A 27,429-nucleotide genomic window follows, 5' to 3' on the forward strand; every position below is an offset into this window, starting at 1 on the left:
TGAGATAATGACCTGAGCCAAAAAAAGGAGTCAGATGCTTAGCCAACTGAACCACCCCAGGCACCCTAGACCCATGATGTTTTATGCCAGAAGCCATATTTGGTGTCCTTATTCTATTCATATAGGATATCACTTTTGTCAGTTCAGTTCTATTTCTTTTCAAACCAAATAGCTTCTTCAGACTGACATCTAAATTCCACATCCATCTTGAAATCCAGCATTTATAAATATATCACACCCTATCTAAAACTTTCATCTGAGTGCATCCATACTTTAAATTGCTTTAAGTTACTTATATAAGAGTAACTTATATATGTTATAATACCCAAAATTATGGAACAATGTGTGAATGTATCTGTGTGTTGTTAAATGAAGCCTTCACTCATGTCCAGCAAACGACTGGTCTTTTCCTCTCTAGAGAAAAATTCATTTGGTAAATATTTAGTGATAAAAGAATTAGTGAAGAAGAAACATAACCTAAATCATTAAAGCCCTGGGGGAAAAGGGTAATTATAAATCACATACAACTCACCAATCTTCTGACTTGTTAGTTCATCCTTAATTGTTTGCCTTTACGTCCCTTCCTCTCCCCACACTCTGTTTGTCACATGCAACCAGCTGGAACTGTAGGACATAAAAAACACATATAAAGTAGGAATCAAATAGGGTATAGGAAAGGTAAAAGGCATATTCTGTTCTCAAGTTTAATTAGTGACTTTTGAAGGTAAGTTTTATAACACTTTTTATACGTAATATATGTTTAGTAATTATGTTTCATCACTAGATGAGACCTAGCAAAGTCGGTAGAGTAAGATCAGTGGTTACTTTATGGACTGAAAAAAGTAGAGAAAGCACTGTCACAATGAATGATTCTTTAAGACCCATCATTCTGTTTTGTTTCCTTATTTTTGCTTTTTAATTTTATTTTATTATGTTATGTTAGTCACCATACATTACATCATTAGTTTTTGATGTAGTGTTCCATGATTCATTGTTTGCATATAACACCCAGTGCTCCATTCAATACATCATCCTATTTTGTCTCTATAAAAAGTGTATTATCCAAAATACACTTTTGATGAATCCTCAGTAGTAGAAAACAGAAATCTGGAGGCAAGGTGTTGTAGTCCCAGCTCTCAAGCTGGCTTCTCCCCTGGGCCTGGGTAATCATAACTTTTCTGTGGCTCCCTTTCATTGAATTCACTTGTCTGGCTACTCTAACTGGCCTTGTGTGGATATTATATCCCCCAAGAAAACTATTATCAAAATATTCTGTATTGAACTGAGCTCTCCTGTAGCACCTTTTGCTCATCTACCACCAGTAGGACTGCCAGTAAAACAATGAATTTTGGTTTCTGTTTGTTTTGTTTTCTGCTTTTTCATTTTTGTTTCCCTAGCCTTCACCAACACCTTGAGCAGAAAAATTATTTGGTAAATGGTGGGAAGATGAATGGAATATTTAATAATTCCAAGCTTTGTGCTGAGGTTTGTAAGGGATCCAAAATGTTTCCATATGCCCCTCAGGACTGTTACAGTCTAGTGGGGGAAACATGACATGCATATATGTAAAATCAAATCACTTCATATATACATCCCTCTTTACTATGTCTACACGATATTTTGCCTAAGATATTATTATTTCACCAATTTTGATAAGGAGCTAATGGTAACATACTGTTAAGTTTTAGGAGATATTTAGACTTAATGGTCCTAAAACTGCAGTCAAGATCTGCACACTATGTCTAAATGTACAAATTAATTATTTAACTGAACTCACTTGATTTTTAATGTAGGTTATTGATTGATGAGTTATTCAGTAAGGTCAATATGGTTACAGCAGGTAGCATAGTCTCATGGTCAACATGCAGCTCCAATTTCCTACTCACAACAATAAAAAGTGGATAGATAAACATTACCTGCCAGAGCAAGAAAAAAGAAGTATGTCTCCAAGAAAATTTCCTATGTATTCTTTTCATTTTTTTAACCCTTTTTATACCATTTTAACCACTTTTAAGTATGCAATCTGGTGACATTAAGTGCATTCACAATGTTATGTGATCATCACCACTATCCTTTTCCAGAAGTTTTTCATCATCCCAAAATGAAATTCTTTACTCATTAAACAATAACTTTCCATTCCTCTAGCCCCTGGCAACCACTATCCTAGTTTAATACTATGAATTTGCCTATTCTAGGTATTTCAGGTAAGTCAGATCATATAGTATTTGTCCTTTTTTTGTCTGCCTTATTTCACTTAGCATATGTCTTGAAGGTTCATTCATGTTGTAGCATGTATCAAAATTTATTCATCTTTAGAGCTGAATAATATTTTATGGTATGCATATACCACATTTTGTTTATTCATTCATCTGTGGATGGACATTTGTGTTGTTTCTTCATTTTGGCTATTGTAAATAAAGCTGCTATGAACATTGGTGTACAAGTTTATGTTAGAGTTTCTGCTTTCCAATTATTTTGAATATATACCTAGGACTAGAATTGATAGTGTTATGGTAATTCTATGTTTAATTTTTTGAGGAAATGCCATACTGTTTTCTACAATGGCTGCACCATTTTACACTCCTACAGCAATGCACAGATATCCCAATTTTTCCACATCCTTCTAACACATTTTTTACTTCCCATTCTTTTCTTATAATAGCCAGTTTTAAGGATATGAAGGTTCTCATTTTGGGTTTGCTTTGCATTTTCTTTCTGGCTAGTGGTTTGAGTATCTTTTCATGTACTCATTGACCATTTGTATATCTTCTTTAGAAAACTGTCTATTCAGGTCTTTTGCTCACTTTGTAGTTGGGTTATTTGTTTTTATTTTTTTCTTGTTGAGCTGTAGCAGTACTTTCTATATTCTAGATTTTTAGATCATATCAGACATGTGATTTGCAAATACCTTCCTCATGCTGTAGGATATCTTTTCACCCTATTGATAGTGGCCTTTAATGCACAAAATTTTTAATTTTGATGCAGTCCAACACTTAACTAGTTTTTCTTTTATTTCCTATTTTTTGGTGTCAGATCCAAGAAATCACTGCCAAATCCAATGTTATGAAGATTTTCTCCTATGATTTCTTCCAAGAGTTTTATAATTTTTTGTTGTTATAGTTAAATTTTTAAATTCATTTTGAGTTATTTTCTATATAATGCAAGGTAATAGTCCAACTTCATCCTTTTGTATGTATCTATCATTTTTCCCAGTATCATTTATTGAAAAGACTGGCCTTTCCTCATCAAATGGTCTTGGTACCCTCATTGAAAATTATTTGACCATAAATGTGACAATTTGTTTCTGGGCTCTCTATTCTACCTGTATCTCTTTTTTTTCACTATTTCTTATATACCCAGAACCAACATATACTGGTTTTATGTACTATGCAAGAGAGAAAATCAAGTGGAGGAGAAAAGATGGAACACCTTGAAAAGAGGCAAACTTAGTGAAGTTGTGAGAAGAGGTTGTTTTACTCCCAAAATAGGAATAATGGATACTTTTTGGACTAAAAACCAGTAGTGAAGGGACTCTCACTTAAGATGACTCTTTAAGAATCTACTGAGTTGCCAAGTATCCAAACCTTGTTTGATTGAAGAGTGGAATTTATTGCTCTTCCTATATTACTTTTTAATTTTCTTTCATAGACACAATTATCCATCCAAAAACTATTGTCTTACTTTTTTCTACCATTTACTTACTATATGGTTCTGCTTTATAAGGCATCTTATACTGAATGATTATGAGTATTTCCAATGAAAACTAAATACACATGAAAGGAGCTGCACACAAAAAAATTTAAACTATCCTTATATGCCTTTATTCCTCTTTTCACCACCAAAATTTTCATTCACTATATAAGTTAAGCAGTTATAAATACAGAGATAACAAAAAGCAAATTTTAATTAGTCTAACACAGTGCATTTCACATAGAATCTTCAAGGTTATAATTTGAGAAGAAGAGTGAACTCTTCAGAGGTCTCTTTCATAGAGAAATTCTGGCCCTGAGAGAATTCACTGATGTCTACTCTGACCACTCAGACGGAACTGCATGCAGTCTGATCTACTGAAGCCAGCTGTGGTTAGGTTTCTGCTCAAGATCTTAATGATTATCCACAAAATTTTTCTTTCAATGTCCTAAGAATTTCCTACCTTAATAATCAGCACTTGTCAAACATTAACAATAAATTCATGCATGTCTACTTGTTCATAGGTACATATACTTATAACAATTGTTAACCTTCAAGTCTTACTATGCGCTTTTCTACATTTCAGAAGAAATTCTCCAACATTTCCCATCCAAAGCCATTGTTCAAAGCCCACAGGTGGCTTGGCACTCACCACTCAGTGGAATTCTAGATTCTTCAGCTCACTTCCTTCCCTTGAATGCACTCTTGACCCAGCCCTAGGCAGAAAGCACCTCAAGGCAGGGATTGTGTTCATCTTTGGCACAATTTCATCCATTGTACTTGGCCCTAGATGTCTCTGCCCTTATATAAATATTAAATAATAACAAGACAATGACTGTTCTTTCCTCAGGAGGGAAGGGGATGTTTTCCAGTATTTACTTTCACCTTCCTAACTTTTCATTTAAACATTTTAACTGAAACCTTTATTTTTTAAAATAACTGGAAAACATGCATGTACAAATGAAACCTAATTTTCCGCACATTGTTATAGTGCTTTAAAGAAAAATTCTAATTTTTATTACACTCTGGCAGATTATCATCAATGTTGTTTTGGATAGTTAGAAAAAAATATTGGGAAAAAATGAAAAAAAAATACCCCACATTAAAAATGAAATGAAACTTGTTCTAACACAGTCCATGAGCACTCCATACATTCTCATAAGCCCTGCACATAAGCTGTTGCAAGTAGGGTAAATGTAAAATTATGAGGTGTAGTGTTAGTTTTTTTAACTACCAAGAAAGGAAAACAGGCCCAAACTCAGGGAGGAAAAGGTGAGCATTGTGAAATGCCATGTCTTCCTGCCCCTGGGAGATTTATTTATTGGAAATTATATTGCAAGGAAAAAGTCTAAATAAATTAAGTCCCTAGTTATTATGTCACATGTAACTGCGTTTTAGAATATAGCCACAATTTTGCAGTTATGTAAACTAAGCTGTCAAGCACTTGTTATTTTAAAGCTGGAACCAGGCAGCTCCCCTGACAGCCTTGTAGTCCCAGCTCCCAGCCTGATTCATGGCCGGCTGAGACACAGGAAGTTCGTGTCTGCTATAATCTAAACACCATGAAAATGGAACATAAGAAGCAGTGCAGAAAGGTAAAAATAGGCTAAACCTCATAACCCAGACAAGAACCATAGAACACACTTGGAAGGAGAAGGGAAAAATTAAGCCTGTGAAGTACAGCATTAGCTTATTTACAATTAGGGATATCCAGCCTCAAACTATAGAGTTTGCAGGCCCCAGTGCAAAATGAAAATGAAGGACCCCTTATTCAAAAATTGTTAAGAATTTCAAGACAGGGACAGCAGAGCAGTAAACCAAGCATGAGGGCCTTCTATAGTGCTAGGCCCTGTTAACTGCCTGGGTCACACACGCAGGAAGCTAGGCCTAGGGCTACCTTTTAAACAGCTGACTAGTTAAGAAGCAGTGAGATGTTACTACCTCAGAGAGACACAAAATCCCTCATCTGTATTTTTCTATAACAATATCATGCTTTTAAATTATAAATACATAATGATATGCATTCTATACACTTTTAAGCTTTTTAAAAAATGCGTGGTTGTGTAGTGAATGCTTATAGTCAGCATAATTCTTTCCATATTTTCTGCTCAGGCATATTAATCTGAATTTTACATCAATCCAACAAGAATATAATCTGAACTCATCGTTTAGCTGGGAATTAGACAGTATTCACTGCCCCAGGAATAGTTACTGGGAGAGAAAGTTTATTTAAAATACACTGTTATAAATCTGTTTGTTTGTTTAGGAGGAGGGAGTTTGACCATTCCTACCCTAAATAAAGCTAAGCTATGAGTTGTTTCCTATAACAAAAAAAAATGTATATTTAACTGCCCAAATGTCCCAACTAAGAAGAAATTATACTTTACTCTTATTATACTGTACATACAAAGAAAAGGAACAAAATTTTGTCCTCAAAAGCAAGAATTTACAAAAGTGAAAAAGCATGAGATTACAGGGACAGCAGAGCTGAGCAGCAAATCTGATCCACAAAGCATCCTTCTTTTTAGCAAAAAGGTGACTTTTTGCTAAAGAAGGATCCTGAGCCACTGCATCCAGGGCCTTTTATTTAGCTCAACTCAGAGCGGGGAGACAGGGCGCCCCTTAGGAAGCTCGTTGGAACAGTAACATTATCTGCCATAATTTGCCTGCACCAGAGGCCCTGTCAACAGGCAGTGGTAGGCCATTCTGTTTAAACTGAAGTAATTAAATCTCTCTGCTCTCATAAAAGTAAAATAAAATAAAAATACAACTGCCTACTGCTGGTCAGTGGGATTACATTGAGTGGAGGTAAATTTTAATTTCACGGTGCAAGTGTTAAATTATTGCCTTCTAAATTGACTGCCAATTCTGCATGAAATCTCACCACATTTTAATAATTCGTCTTTTGTTTAAGATAGAAACTTAGAAATAGCACATGTGTTATGATTTGAAGGGAGATTTTATGTGCAATTAGGCTCCAGAGAACTGCAACAACATAATGACATTCAGGTTCCCTAATTGGACCAAGAGGAAACTATCATTTCTGAAATGTTTTGGGGGACTTAACCTTTGTCCAACTTTTCTAGAACACTTGGAATTATTTTGATGGTATCTGCTTATTTTCAAGATTTCAATTTAATTTTAAAACTGCACATTTTATAGATGTGCATCTCCACTAATATGTGAGATTGTTAATAATCAGTCTCTTTCATTACATTGTGAAACTGTTAAGAAAACTGTCACTTAGAAATGATTCTGAGTTTTTAAAAAATTGTTTTTTAGCATAACTTTAACAGAACCCCACTCTGTGCCAAGACTCAGAGCCAAATAAATATCAATAGGTAAATTCTCTCTGTACAACTCATCAGTATAAAGTTGAATATTCAGAAAAAGTTTGGAATATTAATAAAAGTCTCATAGGTTCTTACTGATGAGCATTGAAGAAGCCTCGAAATAGTCTCATATATATATCATAATTTTTGCATATCTCCATCTAACTAGTAAAATCAAAATATTAGATAACTTTAAATGAAGAAAGTAGAAAAAACTGCTTTAGTTTGTTTTAATCAATATTTTATATCTTGCAAGGCACTATGCTGTGTTCAAATCAATGATTCAATACATCCCTTGTAGTTCAATTGATTTGCTGTCCTTAGACATTCTGCATAGCTATTAACATAAAATGGAATTAAAATAGAATGCTGTGCAGTCAGACCTGAATAATCTATACATAGTTTATCCCATACCCTAGGGTATCTGAAAAGACTACTTAGGGAGTGAATCAGCCTGACATCCTCCATATGCTATTGACTTGTTGAATTCCAAATTCTTTAATCTGAATAAAAATAGCATTTTCAAACTGCCTCACATTGGAGAGATTCAGCTACATCCGAATCAATAATTCCTTAGAGACAGAAGAATGCATATTCACCGAATAGAACATAGTATACAAAGCAAAAGTGAAAATAATATATATGGCAAGAATTAAAAATCTAGATAACCAGAATTTAATTTATAGGATCTCTGTAACTGGAGTAAGAAGAAAATGTATTAAGTATTAGGAGTGTGGGTGATATGAGAAACCTGGTAAATCAGCTCAGAGTAAAATGTCCTCAGCCATATGTAACTTTATTCAACAGGATTTTAAATTCTCAAGCAAGGAATAATAACCTGTGCTTATTTCAGATTTTCAAACTATTTCTTGACAGAAGCTTCCATTTTTTATATGTTTATTTTAATCATTTTCTTATTTACTATGATTTTTCTCTGAATTATCTTCATTGCTTTTTATTTCAGGAAATTCAAGGATGAAAGTTAAAAATGGTTGTAATTCTAAATCTAGCTTAAATAAATGGAATTCCCTAGAGCAAATCACCTCCATTCTTCAGCTCCTCACAATAAAATAGGACCCACAGAACATAAATGCAAACATATATATGTGTGTGTGTGTGTGTGTGTGTGTGTGTGTGTGTGTGTATATAGGCATGTGTGTGTTTTTACCGACATATCTATATCTATATATCTGCATAGGCATATATACATATAGACATATATATTTATGTATTTATTGTGAATGTATATTCATTCAATGTCCACTAAGGCAACAAATTTAAAAATCATAGATCCAGAAGAAACTTTGAGAAGTCTTTGAACCCTATCTATAAATAAATCATTTTCTTGGGTCATTTCAAAAGAGATAGTGGACATTGGACAAATCTTAGTGATTATCAAAGCTGGATGATGAAGTTGGAGTTTAATTGTTCTCTTCTTTCCACAAATGCGCATGTTTTATAATGTTTACAGTAAAATGTTAAATATTAGAAATGGCAGGCTATGGTTGTTATTATGGCTTTCTCTCTGTTTTATTGTTTTGCTTCTGGAAATTGTTTCTCCTCATTCAAAGAATCACAATTTCCATTATGTATAGATAATCTCTGGCACAAAATTTAATCAAAATTTGGCAATTGATGTGTTGATGTGTTGATATTATTATTTAGACTAACATCACCATTTCTGCAAAATATTTTGTTATTTTGGCATTCATGAGGTCACTATACCCTTCACCAATATTATTTGAGAAGAATTACATGTTCCAATTCTTTGAGCATATTTTATCCAATTTAAAATGTCATCAACTAACTATAAGACACACCATTATTTTCTATATCATTAGGAAATAACTCTGCCAATTAAACTACTGAAAATGCTCTCTCATTCCTTTATAATTTATTTTATTTTGTTTTTTTACTTTTATTTTATTAAAAAATTCTAGGATTATTTAGACATCATGTTTATCATATAACACTCAAGCATACATAAAAATGAAAATGTAAACAAGATAAATTGGTGAAAGTATTCTTTAAAATTCTTTACTTCCTAGTCTGATTAGGAGGTGTTAAAGTCTACAACTTTGCACGCAGTATCAACCTCCATATCATGAAAAGCACTGATGATGCAATATTTCTTGGGAGTACTCCATTCTTGTCTCCAAGAATTTTTTCCAAGTGCCAACACCTGTTCTGTAAATATGTATGTGTGTATCTATGTGTAAGTTCTACATATACAGCATTATTTTTCCAGCTTTTTATATGTTGAAAATTATCAAGCCTACAGGAAAGTTGAAAAATTATACAATGAATACCTGTAAACCCTGATATATTGTATATATTACACAGCTGCTTTATCTTTCTCTCCCAATTTGGACTTTGACAGACCATCTGAAAATAAGTTATAGACATCATGACATGTCACTCAAATATTTTAGTGTGCCTCTCCTATGAGAAGAACATTATCCGAAATAACCACAATATCATTATCTTATCAAAAAAATTTCACATTAAATCAGTAATACATTCAATCCATATTTAAGTTTCCCTGATTGTCCCAAGATGGTAGCTGTCTGTTCTCCTGATCCAAAGTTCAATCAAGTTGGTTATTACATCTCTAAGTTTCTTCTATTCTGGTATAGTTTCTCACAGTGTGCGTTTTTGTGTTTGTGTGTGTGTGTATCTGTGTGTGGTTTGTATATGTCATTAACTTTGTTGGAAAGTCCAGGCTTGTCTTGTAGAATACCCCACATTATGGATTTGCCTGAAAATTTCCTCATGATTATATTCAGGTTAAACATTTTTGATAAAATGCTACATAGGTGATGTTATATATGTCTAATTACATCGCATCAGGAGGCAAATAGTGTAACTTTATTCCACTATTAGTATTGCTAAGCTTAATTACTTGGTTAATCAGGTGGCTACTACAATCTCATTATAAAGGTAACATTTCCCTTAAAAACTAGTAAGTATCTATTGAGAAGTACTCCAAGACATTGTCAATATTCCATTCCCTCAGCAATCTATTGCATAATAGTTTTAGTATTCATTAATATCCTCTGTGTAAATCAATCATTATGTTAGGAGGTAGAAACCATGCTTCAAGTTTTGACACAGGTAATTTCTTGATCTTATCCAAAAATATCACCAAAGGTATATATTCAACAATTAGGATTCACATAACTTCCAATAGTCTTTAAATGATACATCAATTAAATTGTTAGGAGGTTTCGATTGTTCTGTCAGTCATCAACAACAATAACCAAGTTTATACTTTCACAACTACCATATGAATTTGTCTGGTGAACAGAGATAGTATGATTGTCATAGGCAGGTCCTTCCCTTGCCTCAGCACCAACCTTGGTTCTTAAGTTCAGCCAAGAAAGAATTAAGGGCCAAACTCTCAAGTAAGCAAGAGTTTAATAGCAATTTAAAAAAAAGTATATTCTCAAGATGGGAGAGCAAGTGGCCCAGAGGTGGCAACTGTGCCAGAGGTCAGGGTTGTTTTGTTTTTTATACTTGCATGGGTTATGGGTCATAGCTACAGTGGTCTCTGACTGAGACCAGTCATCTAAGGGACTCCTTCTATGGGTCAGGAGGGGAAGTTTTTGGCCCTATGTGGTCCTTGTTGAAACTGTCATGGCAGGCCTCCCCTGCAGGGATGGGGGAAATGGTCAAAACCTCAATGTAAATGTATTATAATGAAGTTATAGGTTACTGTAGGGCAGCAGTTATAGGGAAGAACACATGAATATCCCCCCAGGGTCTTTCTGGACTGTTTGGAACTTGGCTTCTGCCCTTTTTAATAATCAGAAAGCATTTGTTCCCTACCTATATCTAGTTAACTGCCTACTCTATCAAGATGTTACAGAGATGGTACAATGAGAAAAAAGAGAAAGAAAAAGAATTCATCTCAGAATGAATGAAGCAGGGCAATTCTGATTTTCACCAAGTAGTACTACATGGTTTTTGTAAATACTATTAGAAATGTCACCAAAGAAGAGATGAATTAGCAAATTAATAAATTAGATGAATGAGTGAATGACTGTATGAGTGATGGAATGTGTTCTTAAATAAGTGCTTGTGTGATATCAAAAGTCAAATATGTTGTTATGAAAATTCAATCATAAGAATGATTTGAAGATTTAAGAAATGTTACAGTGAAAGCTGCTCACAAAGACAATATCCAGACAGGGATTAGCATGCAAGAAGTTTATTAGGAAAAGCTTTTGGGATTAATAGCTGTGGGGGAAGGGAAGGATGCCACAGGAGATTAGCAGAACTGGGTAGCATTGCAGTCACAAACAAAGGCCTAGATAGAGGCCATGTGAGTGGGCATGACCTTCAGAAAGGTGGTCCTTTTTCTGTCAAAGGCAATTCCTAGAGATCTGATAGCTAAGGGAATGAGTGTTTTAGTTCTGCAGGAGGTCTGAGTGGCACATCACTACATCACTACAATATATTTGGATACTAACAGGTACAAGCATTTATGGAGGAGGTAGATTTGAGTTGCATATAAATATATGTAATAGGGAGTTATATGTAATAGATTGCTTGAAGAAGATTTAGCTTTGTAATTTTAAATACATTTCAAAAAATATAACATGTATAATCATACTATATAAAATTAAACTCTTAAGGTTTTATCCATAGTTTTGATACATATTATACATGATAATGTCATTTCTATTATGGGTAAATTAACATATTACACTGTTTAATATTATGGTGCATAAACAGCAGAAAAAGCTTTATACTTGTTTATTAGTTAATTTCTTTCAAGTTTGAACTCCTGATATCCTGATTTGTCTGTTTATTTGTTTGAAGGATTTGTTAAATGAGATATCTCATTCAGGGTAAATTAATAATAGTTACTATGAAGCCTTATACTACATTAGAAGTTTTGTATAATTTTGGTGAGTATTCACTGATGTTCATCTACCTTGAGAAAACAAAAGTACAATTAAATTAAGCTCTAGATGTAGACAGTTTTCAGTTTTGTTTGGTTATCCTGAACACATTCATTTATTTAATAAATCTTTTCCCTAAATATACTATGGGCAGAGGTAGTAAATATATAATAAAGAACTAAGTTTAGAGAGATTGAGTTTGACAAATAAAGCAACAATTTAAAAAAGGTAGATTATTACCATGGCAATGGGTCTGTAGAAACACAAAAAGAAAGCATCAAAATCAACCTGGCTGAATGAAAACTTCCCAAGGTGTTAACATCTTAATTAAATCTGAAAAGAGAATAGGAGCCAGCTAGGCAAAGAAGAGGGGATGTAGAGGTGCCTGGGTGGCACTGTTGGTTGAGTGCCGGACTCTTGGTTTCAGTGGGGGGTCATGATCTCAAGCCCCACGTCAGGGTCCACATTCAGCACAAAGTCTTCTTGAGACTCTCTCTCCCTCTCCCTTTGCCCTGCCCCCTGTATTCTCTTTCTCTCTCAAATAAATAAATCTTGAAAGAAAGAAAGAGAGAGAGAGAGAGAAAGAAGAAAGAAAGAAAGAAAGAAAGAAAGAAAGAAAGAAAGAAAGAAAGAAAGAAAGAAAGAAAGAAAGAAAGAAAGAAGAAAGAAAGAAAGGAAGGAAGGAAGAAAGAAAGGAAGGAAGGAAGAAAGAAAGAAAGAAAGAAGAAAAGAAAGAAAGAAAGAAAGAAAGAAAAGAAAGAAAGAAAGAAAGAAAGAAAGAAAGAAAGAAAGAAAGGAAGGAAGGAAGAAAGAAAAAGGAAGGAAGGAAGGAAGAAGAATGGAGGCAGAGGGAAGAGCTTATGGAGGTAATACGATTTATTATGCATCAGACACCCACCCAAGTACTTTACATGTATTATATTACAATCATCAAAGCAACTCTATTGATCATATCCTATGATTGCTCTTCCTTTATAGATGAGGTTTCTGAGACTTAAATAAAGAAGGAATAAGTCCACACATCCACACAAGTAAGTACCAGAGCTCAGGTTTGCACCTATAGGGAAGTAAAGAGGTATGAAACAACATTGTATTAAGAGAGAATGTGAGGGGAACCTGGGTGTCACAGTCGGTTAAATGTCTGACTCTTGGTTTTGGCTCATAATGTGATCTCATGGTGGTGAGATTGAGCCCTGCATCCAGCTCCATGTTTAGTTCAAAGTCTGCCTTAGATTTTTTTCTCTCTCTCCCTCTGCCCCTCCCACTCAGGCACGCACTCGCTCTCTCTCTCTCTCTCTGAAATAAATAAATCTTTAAAAAGGAGAGAGAAGAATGTGAGTTCAGGAAAAGAAATTTAAGAGGTAGTCTGAAGCCAGATCATGGAGTCTCTATGTGGAGTTAATGAGTTTGAACTTCATCAGGATAGATGAGTGATAAGATTATATTTGCATGCTAGAAAGATTACTTTGATAGAACTATGAAGAATACATTGAGGTAGTCAGGAAGGGACTGAAGAATTGTAAGCTGTAAGCAATGGGTGCTGGAAATAAGCAGTGGCAGAATTAAGGAAAGAGGAGGCAGATTTTTTAAATTAATGAAGTTCTGAAAACAACAGCCCTTGGTTTCCAGTTAGCAAAAGAGTGCAAGTTAAAGAACACAATCTACTAGACTCCAGATTTCTGGCTTGGGAAATTTGATGGATTAATGGATTCACTAGGTAATCTAAACACCAGAAGTGTTTGCAAGGAAAATGACTCTTAAATTTTTAAAATATCATATCCTAAAATGACAGTATTTTTCCTAGAATATCAGTGTTACTATTTCTTAAAATCTTTTGACATGATTTCAATTTGAGCCCAAGGTTTCTGCTTCCATTGCTCCATTTCTTTCCATGTTTCAATATGCTGTAGACCTTACTTTCTTGTTTTCTTCCAATTTTCCCCCTTTCCTATGATACCTCAAGAGTTGGGAGAAACTTTTTGACAAATCATATCTCCTTGGGTATCAGTTATCTATTACAGTGAGACAAATTATGCTGCAACCCAAAGCTTACATAACAATGGACATTTATTATGTTATATAGCTTCTGTGAGTTATGAATTTGGGAGCAGCTTAGCTAAGTGGCCTGGCTCGGCATTTCTCATAAGGTTGCTTTCAAAATGTTTGCCAGAGCTGCAGTCATCAGAGGGCTAATCAGGGCTGGAGGGTCTACTTCCAAGATAGCTCATTCACATGGCTATTGGCAGGAGGTCTCAGTTCCTTGCCACGTGAATCTCTCCATAGGACTTCTTGACATGTTGTCCTTGTTACATGGGCAGTTGGCTTCCCCCAGAGCAAGAGAATGAACATGGAGGAAGCTATAATGCCTTTTATAACCCAATCTTGGAAGTCACATACAATTAATTCTACCACACTCTACTCTTTAGAAGCGAATCACTACATCCAGTCCACAATCAAGGGGAAGGGAGATAATGTACTTTCGTTAATAATAATGTATCAGTATTGGCTCAGAGATAATAACAAATATACCAACACCAGTGCAAGATGTTAAATATTGGGGAACTGGGACAAAGGGGAGAGGTGATGGGGAAACTCACTGTACTTTTTGCTCAATTTTTTGTAAACCTAATACTATCTTAAAAAAATAAAGTCTAATAATTTTTAAAAAGAAAATTAGAGACATTGGATGAAATGGACAATTCAATTTTGTATAGCAAGTGAACAAATATCAAATATAGGGAAAGGAAAGAAGGAAGAAAGAAAGGGGGATGGATTATGGTTACCTTTTTAAAATTGTAAAAATGTGTTCCTCTTGACTAATTGTTCAACAATTAGTTATCACACTAAACTGTGATAATTACATATCTATTTATATATTTGACCAAAATTTAATTTTATAAGACACTCTGAGGTCTACAGGAGATTCTAAGTACACCAGAGGATATTTTCATGATTCACTGCCTTGAGGAGCTTTCTATCTCCCACCACTTCATAATAAAAGAATCATACAACGTGGTAGTTAACAAGGCTCTGGATTCAGGCTAAACGAGTTTAAACCTGGTTTCATCACTTAATTAACTGTGCGATGTCAGGTAATTAGTCTTAGGCACATAATAAGCTTTTAGTCATAACTAGTACAAGAGTTTTGCCTTTAAATCCTCAATATTAACTAGATTTAATAAAAGAATCTAGTTTAAATTTCTTAGCTATATCTTTCCTAGGATATTTCTAACAGAATTCTTTTCATCAATATTGTTTCCATTTAGAAAACCCCTTTATACTTCACATTGAAACCTTCCATTTCATATTTCTCAGGTTCTCTATAAAAGTAGTTTAGTTTTTAATCTCTATTATTTTACTTCCTTACAAAACAGAATTTTTTTTCTTAGTTTGGCCAACACCGGGGCAAGTTCAGTGCCCTGTTCAGTGCAGCAGGATCTGCATAAGCAAAGCCATTGAACACAAACCCATAAACGTTGCACCATGAAGCTACCTAAATGGTAACCTCAGCAAAACCATCCCCCAGAGAGGCTGTGGAAAATTAAATTAAGATTGTATTTTGGGAAATACTAATTTCAGAACACCGATACCTGCAATCACATACATTACATGCAAAGCTTCCCTTCTTTGATGAAGTACTGAGCTCAACCCCCTGAGAAGCTTGGCTATGAGAAGCAACACACATTCCCAACATGAGGTCTTTCTATTTCAATTTTCCAGTTGTAGCCACCTTGAATCCACAAATTTCAGTGATGGTTATTAATAGATGAATGACATTAGTTGTATGCTTTCTGTTTTCCACTGTCACAGAAACATGATTTCCCCCTTTTCCATGACCAACCTTGCTTTCATTAACTTATCTAATGTATCTTTGAGAAAGTTTAAATGATTGAGCCAAAAAGGGAGCAAATACATTTCTGTCTGGTGACACTTAAGATTCTAGGTCTAAAGACAAGGATTTATTTTATTTTATTTTATATACAAGGTACTGAAAACCCAGGAGCTATTAATTGATAATGTCTCTGTCACACATAAACCTGATTTACTTTTATTAACTAGTTTCACTAATAACATAAAACACAAAGACCATTTATTCCTTCATCCAAAATATGATTGATTAGATTTCCATCTCTGCATGACATTTTTTAATACCAGATATGCATCTTACTTTTCTGGAGCACTCAAAATAGCTTAATAATTCTCTGCAAACTGAGTTGCCAAAGCTACACTGGAATTTTGATGTTTCCATTAATAAAAGATACATGCCTGCAGGAGGTACAGATTTATGATCTCAGGATCCAGAGTTTAGGGGCAAAGGGAAAATGGCTTGCATCTGTACAATGATTAAATGTATGTTCAGAAAGAGGAACTCTAAAGTGTCTATACAGATCTAACAAGACCTATTTGGACCTGGGGCTTGCCCCTGCAGGGTGTTTTTTGATAGCTTTATCTATGTCAGACACTGAGGCTCTATCCATTCTCACTTGTCAATATGCCATGGTAGTTTCAGAGCTGGAAACAGGGAGATGGTGAGCTACACGAAGAGAAACCTGAATGTCAGGGAGCCATTACACCAAATCCATACAGAGCCTAACCAAAATGTAATGTCAAGGAAAACAAAAAACCAAACCAAAACAAAAAGCACACACACACAAATTAAATGTCAGAAAAAAGAAGACAAATCAAATGTCAGAAAAAAATTTAAAATGATACCAATCAAACCTAAAAATAGACTATAACTAGTAAGGAACCGAAACTTCTCAAAGAAAAATAGAAGTAAACATACTTAATAATCAAATATGAGTCCTATGCATTTGCCTCCTGGGTAGGGTAGGAGACAGAACACCATGAAAACACAGACCTGAATATGAATAGAATCTGAGACAGTGTATCTCCATGAAGGTTTATTGTGCTTTTGAGAGTCATTGAACAAAAGCCTGTCGATTCATACAATTTAGTCTTTAATTGTTTTAATCAAAACAATTTTTATTGTGCCTTTTTGTACATAAGGCACTCTACTAAATATAAAAGAAAAACAATCAGTTGAGTACTGAGCGCTTTTTTGTGAATTAAAGTGGCTTTACTTTTGTTCTTATAAAAACAAATACTAAATATAAATATCTAGAAAAAATATGCCCCAAAACCATATTTAATGTCTAGAAATAACCACTATCGACATTGTGGGATATATTATTCTAGCCTATCAAATGATATATATATATACACACATACATATATATGTGTATATATATGAAAACATTATATATGTCTCTACATAAACATATATAGTATATGTAATATACTTATAATTTATATATAATATTTATATACAACACACACACAGACGCACACACACACAAACATAGAGCATTAGTTTGCTAGGGCTACCCTAACAAAATATCATAACTGGGTGACTTAAACAATGGAAATTTATTTTCTCTAAGTTCTAGAGACTAGAAGTCCAAGAGTAAGGTGTAGGCCGGTCTGTGTTTTTCTGAGGTCCCTCCTTTGGCTTGCAAATGCCTGCCTTCTCATTGTGTCCTCACGTGTCCTCTTCGGTGTATGTCTGCATCCTTGTGTTGCTTTGTCTGTTCAAATTCCCTCCTCTTACAAGAATATCAGTCAGATTGGATCCCCCTAATAGCCTCATTTTAATGTAATAATCTCTTTTAAGCTTCTATCCCCAAATATATTCACATTCTGAGGTTCTGCGGGTTAGAACTTCAAAATATGAATTTTGAGGGGACACAGTTCAGCCTATAACATACATACATATATATATATATATATATATATATATATATACCTACAGAGAGAGAGAGGGAGATTTCTATTTTCATATAAAAATGAGACCACATTAGGCACCCTAATTTATAATGTGCTTGTTCCTCTCTCTCCATTGATATATTTTTATCATATTAAATTAGTATGACTATGTAATAGATCATTGTATAACTTTAAGGTAATTTATTTACTAAGTTGCTATTATTCAACACTTAGATTATTTATGATTACTTAATACATATATAAATTACTCTATAATAAACCTACTATCATTTGGAATTTTGAGGGTATTATTTCTTAGAAGAAATGACTAAAAATGAAATTGCTGGATTAAAGGGTGCATGATACTTTTTTAAAATAGCTCTTTAGAAAGTTTTTATTAACTTACAAAAGAAGTTTGGCTACTTTCCAACACCCTGATTATACTATTAGTATTTATTTTAGTCTTTGAAAATATGATAGGTGGAAAATACTATTTTGGTTTTGTTTTATTTGCATTTCTTTGCTTACTATTGAATCCAAACATCTTTTTATTCATTTATTGTCCATTTTATTAATTTTAATTCCATGCTATGTCTTTTGCTCAATATTCCATTAAGATGTTCTTTTTTTACTTATCAACTTGAAAGAAATGTTTACATATCTGAATTGGTCATTTGCGTATAGACACCAGAATTTTTTTTCAGATTTGTGGTTTGTTTTCTAGTACCATTTATAGTGGTTTTCTGCCATTCTGAAATTTTTTTTTATCTCCTGTTTTTATTTAAGGCTTTTGTTGTTACGGTTTTTGCCAATTTATGAACATTTCCCTTTGGTTTTACAGTTGGCCATGACCCCACAGGATAATTGTTCATATATTCACCAATTTGCATCAAGTATTTTATGGATTTTTTGGCAGTTTTTAATTTAGTTACAGTTGAAGTATGCCATAACAATGAAATATTGCCCATAAAATATGGTTAGCTTGTTTTGTAATACCATTAAATAAATAGTTCACTTTTTACTTAATGGTTTGATGGGCTATAATGTTATGGCTTAAAATATAGTATTTTAATACCATAATACTTATGGCTTGATATACTATATTTTTATCTATACTTGTCTTAATTTATTTTAAGATTATGGTCTGGTTTTAGTTTAATAGAATTTTTTAAGATTTATTTATTTATTTTAGAGAGAGAGAGAAAGAGAGAGAGGGCATACACATGAGGAGGGTTGGGACAGAGGGGGAGAGTCGTCAAGCAAACTCCTCGTTAAGTTCAGAACCCAATGTGGGGCTTGATCTCATGACCCAGGAAATCATGACCTGAGCTCAAACCAAGAGTCAAACATTCAACTGACTCAAACACCCAGGTGCTCGTAGTCTAATCTACTTCTAGAAAAATGCTATTTGTTATACCCTTATAATATGTTTTAATATGTGACAGGACAAATTATTATGTTTTTTCAAAAATTTCCTAACCGTATTCTTTCATATTTATTCTTCAAGATTAAGTATGATTTTATCAAAAATTAAACTATACCAGGAGTTTTGTATTAGAATTACATCTATAGATTAATTTTTAAAGATTTAACATTTAAATTATTTATTCATACCATACAGGAAAATAGCATGTCACTTCTTTTATTCAGCTCTTATTCTATGACATTCAGTGTAGTTTCGTAATTACATATGTCTTATATGTCTTTTATTAAGTTTATTCTTAAATAATTTAAAGATTATTTGCTATTGCGAATATAATGTTTATTTTTCTATTGTATTTTCTAACTGGTATACAGGAAAGCTATTATGTTTTGGTATATTTACTAAATAAGTGGCCACCTATTTAAATTTTTATTAGTTCAAAGGATTTTGCAATTGATTATCTTATGTTTTCTATAATACTAAAAAAAAAATAGTAACTAATGGCAGGTTCATTCCAAAGTGAATGGATTCTTATTTCTTTGTATTCTCTTTTTATACTTGTTAGGACTTTCAGAACACTGTTCATTGTAGAGGTGAAAGCAGGCATTGGTATTTTGTTCTTGTTATTAACAGAACATCCTGGAGTGTACCCTCCATTCAGCATATTGCTCTTGGTTCAGATAAAACATCTTATTACATATCTATATCTAGTTACCATGGATTTGGTCTTTTAAAAAATTTCATAAGAATGGATGCTGAACGGCTGTCATGGTGGATTTGCTGAAGAAGACCACTGGCCTTGTGGGATTGGTTATATGTGAAAGTCCACACGAGAGGCTAAGAATATTGTACACAAAGATTCTTGATATTCTTGAGCAAATTCCTAAAAATGCAGTATATAGAAAGTATACAGAACAGATTAGAAATGAGAAGCTAAGTATAGTTAAACCAGAACCAGATATTAAGAAATTAGAAGACCAAGTTCAGGGTGGCTACCTAGAAGAGGTGCTTCTTCAGGCTGAAATGAACTAGGTCTGGCAAGAAAAATGATACAGTGGAAACCATGGAAGCCTTTAGCAGAAGAGCCTCCTGCCAACCAATGGAAATGGCCAATATAATTATCATTAAATGTCTAGTGTGTTGATGGGAAACTAATGTATTTAAATGGTTGCTGAATTATAACTGTTTAGTTTTTAATTAGTTACACAGCCATGTATTTTTCTCACTAATATGAGGAATCACATTACTATATTTGCGAGTGTTTTCCCTTAAGAGAGAGGGAACACAAGCAGGGGGAGTGGGAGAGAGAGAAGCAGGCTTCCCATGGAGCAGGGAGCCCGATGTGGGGCTCGATCCCAGGACCTTGGGATCATGACCTGAGCCAAAGGCAGATGCTTAATGACTGAGCCACCCAGGCGCCCCCATAGTGGTACATTTCTGCTCATCTTCACTCTAAATCATATTTTCTATCTCAAAATAACATTTTTTCTCATATTTAATATGTGTCTACTTTGAATTCTTCTTTGTTTGATGTTGATATTGTCACCTGCTTTCTGGTGGTTTTCATTTGCACTGTAGATCATGATCTATCCTACATTTCAACATTGTTCTTTCACTTTTGTTTGAAGAGTGATGTCTTAGAGATAGAATATATATGAACTTTCTTTCTATTAATATAAAGCCTTAATTTTTCAATAGGGTAATTTTTACTTACATTTATTTTAATAATTGTGCTTTTTATTTGTCTTCTCATGTTTTTCTTTATTAAAATGTTTTGTTTACTTTTTTGTATTTTTCCATATTAATTCATTAGATCATGCAAAATATTTATTAAGCACCCATGTGCCAAACACCATTGCCCAATTTGTTCTTCCCCTTATGATAACTGTGAACAGTGATAGCCAACATTTATTAAAGGGTTTCCATAAAATAGGTACAGTCTCCAAATTTCAACATATATTAACAGATTTAAAGCAACATCAAATTGGTACCATTAATATACCCATTTTGAATAGGCAAGAAGTGATGAAAAAATACTCACAGACGACTCAAGATGAGTATTTCAAGTGGTGGAGTTGGGAAATGGAATTGGATAGTTTGACTCCAGAGGTCTCTGATTTGGAAGTTCTATTTTCTATTTTTATCCACTGGTTATTTCATCTTTCAGCATATTTGCACTTATATTTAGCAACATGAAAATGGAAGCAAAATTTGTGTTTATTCTCTTAAAATTTCCATCACTATCTTTTTCCCAAAAGTCTGGGTCCAGCTCACCCTGTAGACTCTAAACTCCATGCTGTCTTTTCCACCACACACCTGGCACACAATAAATAATTGTGAATGTTGCATAGAGGTATAGCTATCAGATCTACCTGTTTGGTTTACCTATTTGGTTTGGTGAGATATCCAACTTGTTCTTCATTGCTTCTGTTGAGTTACTTAGTTTTTTAAATGTTCCTCATCTCCTATTACTTTACATATTTTCAGGTCACTCCATTTTGATACAGTTAAAACTGTCACTTAAATCTCAATACCTTTTCCATTCCCTGTAGTAAGTAATTATGTTTCTGATTTGTTTGAATGGTTCTTCTTTTTAGACTACATACCTTATATAGGGATCTGAGAATAGAATATCTCATGAATTTACTTTACAAGATTTGGGTAAATATTTGAAATTTTTTGTTATTCAAAAAGAAACAGTACTGCATGAATTATAGCTAGAAAATCTAGACAAACTATTTTTTAACCAATGGCTCTCGCTAAAATATGTGTAATTTCATTAAAAGAATGTTACATAGTTTTGTTTAACAAAACCACTAAATGTATCAATGATGCTATAAAATATTTATCCCTTAAGTATTTACTATCCCACAACTTTAGTTGTGGGATGAAAATCCCATTTTACATAGAAGAACACAGAAAAGTGTACCAAATAATTAATCACTTGAAGTGCAAGAATTACGTCTCCAGTCAGCAGTCACACACCATCACAATCCACCTCAGTACACTTAAACTGGGTCACAATCTCCTCACCTCATTGATATACTCAGTGTAACCATTGTACACTCATGACAATATTCCGTTCTGCTGATTTTCTCCCAACCTATGAAAAGTACATTAGTGGCTCTTTTTCCCCTTCTCAATGACATGTCATTTATATCATTTGCTAAGTGTTTCATATGGGTTTTAGGAACTCCATAGCCAGAATATTTTTGTTAACTAGACAAAGAACATGGCTCTTTTCAAATTGCAGGTTAAGTATCCTGTTTGGGGTTGGTACAGAAAGAACAGGCAGAGAAATGCCCTCTTGGCTGGAAGAAGGGAAAAGAACTGAGTACACATTATAAAAGCAATTATTCCCTTTGCTGTAGAGTGTACAGAGAGAAAAGTAAGAAGGCCAAAGAATTACAAAAAAGGAATTTGCTGCTTCAGTGACCCTGTTAGATACCTGTTAAGACCTTTTGCTTCCTCTACCATTTCTAACTAAATCTCAGCAAAAAAAAGAGAAATCTAAAGAACTGGTGGGAATTGTGTTAGAACTGGGCATTTTCTTCTTCAGTGTCACTGTAGCTGCTATTCCCTGGCAACATAATTGTAACTAATTAGAATCTAGTTAGATACAGAGACAGCATTAAAACCCTTTGCTTCTTTTTTCTCCCTTGATGGTCACAGTTTGTGCTTCTATCTGTTCAGGGCAGAGAAGTTTCAGTTTCACAATCACTTTTCAAGTTTAGTTTTATCTGTTTATTTTTTCTTCCAAATAATTTGCACAAATTTTGACATTTCGCTGTGGACTATGTGAACCACTTTCAACACTCACTGCCAGGTTAACCACTGAGTCCACTCAAGGCAGGATAAAGCACATCTATTACCCCAGTAGCTCTAATTGCAGGATAGCCAGAGGGTATCCATTTGGTCTATAATTAGGTCATTTCTCTCTCATCCCCTGCAAGTGTGTATAATTATAAATTAATTTAAAATCCCACTGTGAGAAAAGAAATTCTCTGTAATATAAAGGAAAGAGAAAAGCTGCAGGAAGTACATCTTTAAAAACATTTTTTGGCATTTCCTTCAAAATTGATCCTTGAACTGGTTTCTCGTTCACTATTCATTTTCCTGGCTAGGAACTTCATCGTTGTATGTTTAAATTTTGGGTCAGTTTAAAGTTATACTGCAGCCTTAACGTTTTGATGCTTCCTTGCAGAATTTACATTTAGCAGATCAAAACTATTCTTTGGGGAAATCAAACCCATTGAGGGGCCAGCCTCTGAATGACACTTAAGGCGTGGCTCTGTGCAGGCCCTGACATGAGAACTTATTATGTTCGACATTTTTCTTTCTCTCTAAGTGCCACACATTGGCCCTTTTAACACTCGCCTTTTTTTTTTCACAATGCAAATGTTATGTGTTATACTAGGTAAAATAAAACATTTTAAAAAATGGCTTATACTGTATACTACAGTAGCTGTTCTTTTAATCTGTTTGGCTGAGCTGCTCTTTTACTTATGTTATCCAAAACTGTGGTTAAATGTATTACCCCACACATTTTCAGAGAGATGATACAGGTAAAAACATGCATGTCTGACAACAAGATAACCTTAACCAAGCTATTGAGGCAATGTTTTGACTTGCTAGACTTCTTGTTTCTGTCAGAAAATCAATCTCTTTTGTGGACTTGGGGAAAATGTGGCAGGTGTTGCCTAGGCCAAGACAGTGTACATAAGACCCAAACTACATATGTGACATTTTTAAGTTTCCTAAACACTGAAAAATGAGAGAGAGAGAGAGAGAGAGCTAGCAAGAGAGAAATGTTCTGCCATCAGAAGAAGAGGTATTTCAGGTAATTTCTCTAAGAATATTCTGATGAATCCATTATAATCCTTATAGAATGCGAAAAAAAATTTTTAAATAATTATTTTACTACTTTGCAAAGATCCTTACCTGCTTTTGACATTCCAGTTAGAGGATAATGATGGTAACATTTCACACTTAGCACTGTTCTAAGTTCTTTACATTCAAGTCACCCTATGAGGTGTACACAGACAAGGAAAGTGAGGCACAGGAGATTAAGAAATATGATCAAGGCCTACCCAGGAGGTCACTGGAATTCAGGCATTCAGGTTTGAGAGGACTGCTCTAGACACATGATGCTATGCCAGGGTAATAGGAATAAAGCAGGACCAGCCAGATGCCACCACACTCTATTGATCTGGGAACCTGACAGGGTAGGAAAGGCTTTGACTGGTGCTCACCAAATATTTTATGGACTTAATTTAGCAGTAACTTCTTAAATCTAGTGATAGTATATGACCAAGTTTGCCATTCAAAAGTATATCTCTAGCCACAGAACACCTCAAGATATTTCATACTATCAGGGAATTCCATAGTTAAAAGCTGCAGAATCTACTTCTGATCAACTAAGTCTAGTTTTGTGCCTATTTGGCAACCAAATAAAAACTGGAATGCTACTGAAATCATCCCCATCATCAAAGGCTTTAAACTATCAACAAGATATTCTGTCATAAAAATAAGCAAAGAGGATTTTAGCATAAACAGAGGGGGAAAGTCCATAAAAGATCAAATTCTGAAAAAAAATGCACAACCTTAGATTTTTTATTTTCAGAAAGTCTTAATTCTTACTTCTACTGTTTAAGATTTTAAAGACATCTGGATTCAACTAATTAATAACACTGAATTTTATATTTTATGAGAAGCTAATATGCCTAATCTATTTCCATCAAATCGCTAACACTCAGGTGTCAGGAAACTTCTGTAAAGAGCCAGATGGCAAATATTTTAGGTTTTGTGGGCTATATGGACTCTGCCACACCTACTCTGTCATTGCAGCACAAAAGCTACCATAGATGTTATGCTAATAAATGAGTGGGGTTGTGTTCCAATAAAACTTTATTTACAAAAACAGTTGGTTGGCCATATTAAGCATGCAGAATATAGTTTGCCAACCCTAGGTTTATACCATAGAAAGATCATGTATATTTTTTAAGCCTCTTCTAGTAAATAAGAATATATTTATAAATCAAATTATTTTTCCAACATGATAATAAACTCTAAAAAGACCATTTCTATTAAAAAAAAAAACTCCCAGATTTTACCGAGTAATATAATAGTTCTGTAATTTTCCTCTAATTCCTATGTAATCACTGTGGATTATATTCCTCTATTTTAATTAATTGATATTCAGACCCAACCAAAGTTGTAGAAGACTAAGAGGTGCTCTCTAGTCTTATACGTAGGTGAGAGATCTGAGCCAACACTACTAGATGATGCTACACTTGACTCGGTAAGCCTTATCATCAGTGTGGTCTGTGGGTCTGAACATCAAATGCAAAACAAAATTACCTACAGCCATGTGCGTGGCAACCAGCACTTCTGCATTCCTTACCTTGGTCTGCATCCTTCCTGATGAAAATATACTCATTGTTAGTATCCAAGCCAAGTTCTGGAACAAGCCAAACTAAACAGGTTCGTTTAAGCCAATGTATTTTCCTAAATTCTTCCCGGAGAGAAACAGAGAGGAATGAAGTGATAAAAGTGTCTGGCATAAGTGAATTTGATCCTTTGTCTCTAATCAGCTTTAATTTGGGATACCCACTTTTCCTGTCCTCCATAAATGGTTAAGAATTTGATGATTTTTAAATGAATAAATGGGTCAGAGATTTTTGAACAAATTTATTGGACATGTCTGTGCTTTATGTCTAAGATAAATCTTACTTTTTAGTAAATTTTTTCAGACAACTAGAAAGATTTACAAGTGACTATTGAAAAAACATAATCACAATGAAATACTCTTTTTAGGATCATTGACTGAAGAGCTTCAGTTTCTTTTCTAACTAGATGCATTACTAAAACAATCATTTCTGAATACAAATTATGCCCAATAAATATAAAGAAATTTGTTCTAAAAATGACTGATTGATCCTAGAACCATTTTTTTTCCTTCTTCTTTTCTCCAATACAGATAGAGTGCCATTTTCCTATAGACACTTCAGAGTGTCTATTTAGCTCAAGTTAAATCACAGAATTCTTGATAGAAAATCACTAGGTTCTGTTAAATTATATAATCAGTACCTTTAGGGCACTAAAAATAATTTTAAAACAAACATAAATTTCCTACCCAAAAAGGGTAGGAAATAAGACCACATATCTTTTGTAATTTTCTCCTGGTGCTGGTTAACTCCTCATGAGCCCTCAGATTTGGGGCAGTCCTCTTTGGAGTATATCTGCAAAGGCTTAGCTGTTAACATTAAAATCTGCACCTCAGTCCTCCTTGTCTATTTGCCCAGATAGGTCAAAGTCACAGCAACTCTGGAAAACCCAAGAGGCTTGGAAACTCTGCAAATATAGCAAGGTGCTCTTTAGTCTGTTGGGAATGAAACAGAAATTTGGCAGGAGGTCAGGAGAATTCATTAGCTAGGCAGTGCAACACAGCCATTGTGAGGCAGGGAGAGTGGATTTAGAGCAAAAGGCTAATTACTCCAGTACCCAGCTCAATCTCCTGCTAGATTTACTGCTAATTAATTTTCTCTTCATTTTTACCTATCCAGCCAGTGAGTCAGGGGCTATGACTCACTTTCTGCTTTTTCCCCCCTCTAACCATCACCAGTTTCTTCTCCATTATCAAATTGCCTTTCAAGTTTCTCTTTTCTGAAGGTTGGTTGTCTGGGATTGACCTTGGGAAGGCCTTTGAGCAAAAGGACTCAGAGCAATAAGTTGCAATCGGTTAAAAACAACAAAATGGAGACATAGTAACGAATAGAGGGGGTTTTGCTACTTTTTTCTTTTGCTTCCTTCATAAGGAAAGAAAATTATTTTTTCACGTTTCTTATATTTTTCCTATTTTCTGAATAGTTCATGTAGACAAGGCATATTTCTAGGACTAGTGCTGGTCAGGGAAGTAAATGCCTGGTGAATAACCACACAGAGGGCATGGACAGCACTGAATGGAGAGAGAGAAAAAGAAAACAATTTCAAATGCTATGATTTAGATTTTGTAAAGATTTACAAATATGTCTTATTTTAACCAAATAACAACACCCTTAAATAGGTAAGAAAATAATGCAGGCCCATGTTTATATGTACCATTTAATACTTCTAGATAATTGCTATCTGTGAAAATAACAACTGTGGGGACACCTGGGTGGCTCAGTCGTTAAGTGTCTGCCTTCAGCTCAGGTTGTGACCCCAGGGTCCTGGGATCGAGTCCCGTGTCAGGCTCCCTGCTCAGCGGGGAGCCTGCTTCTCCCTCTTCCTCTCCCCCTGCTTGTGCTCTATCTACCACTCTGACAAATAA

The 27,429-nt window shown here is 34.2% G+C and overlaps 1 pseudogene; it reads left to right on the forward strand.

The window, feature by feature from the left end:
* Window positions 1–19,886: 19,886 nt before the first annotated feature.
* On the forward strand, window positions 19,887–20,236 carry LOC113923495 (annotated as a pseudogene).
* Window positions 20,237–27,429: the final 7,193 nt, after the last annotated feature.

Source organism: Zalophus californianus, chromosome 9 (genome assembly GCF_009762305.2).
Source record: "Zalophus californianus isolate mZalCal1 chromosome 9, mZalCal1.pri.v2, whole genome shotgun sequence".
NCBI classification, from domain to species: domain Eukaryota; kingdom Metazoa; phylum Chordata; class Mammalia; order Carnivora; family Otariidae; genus Zalophus; species Zalophus californianus.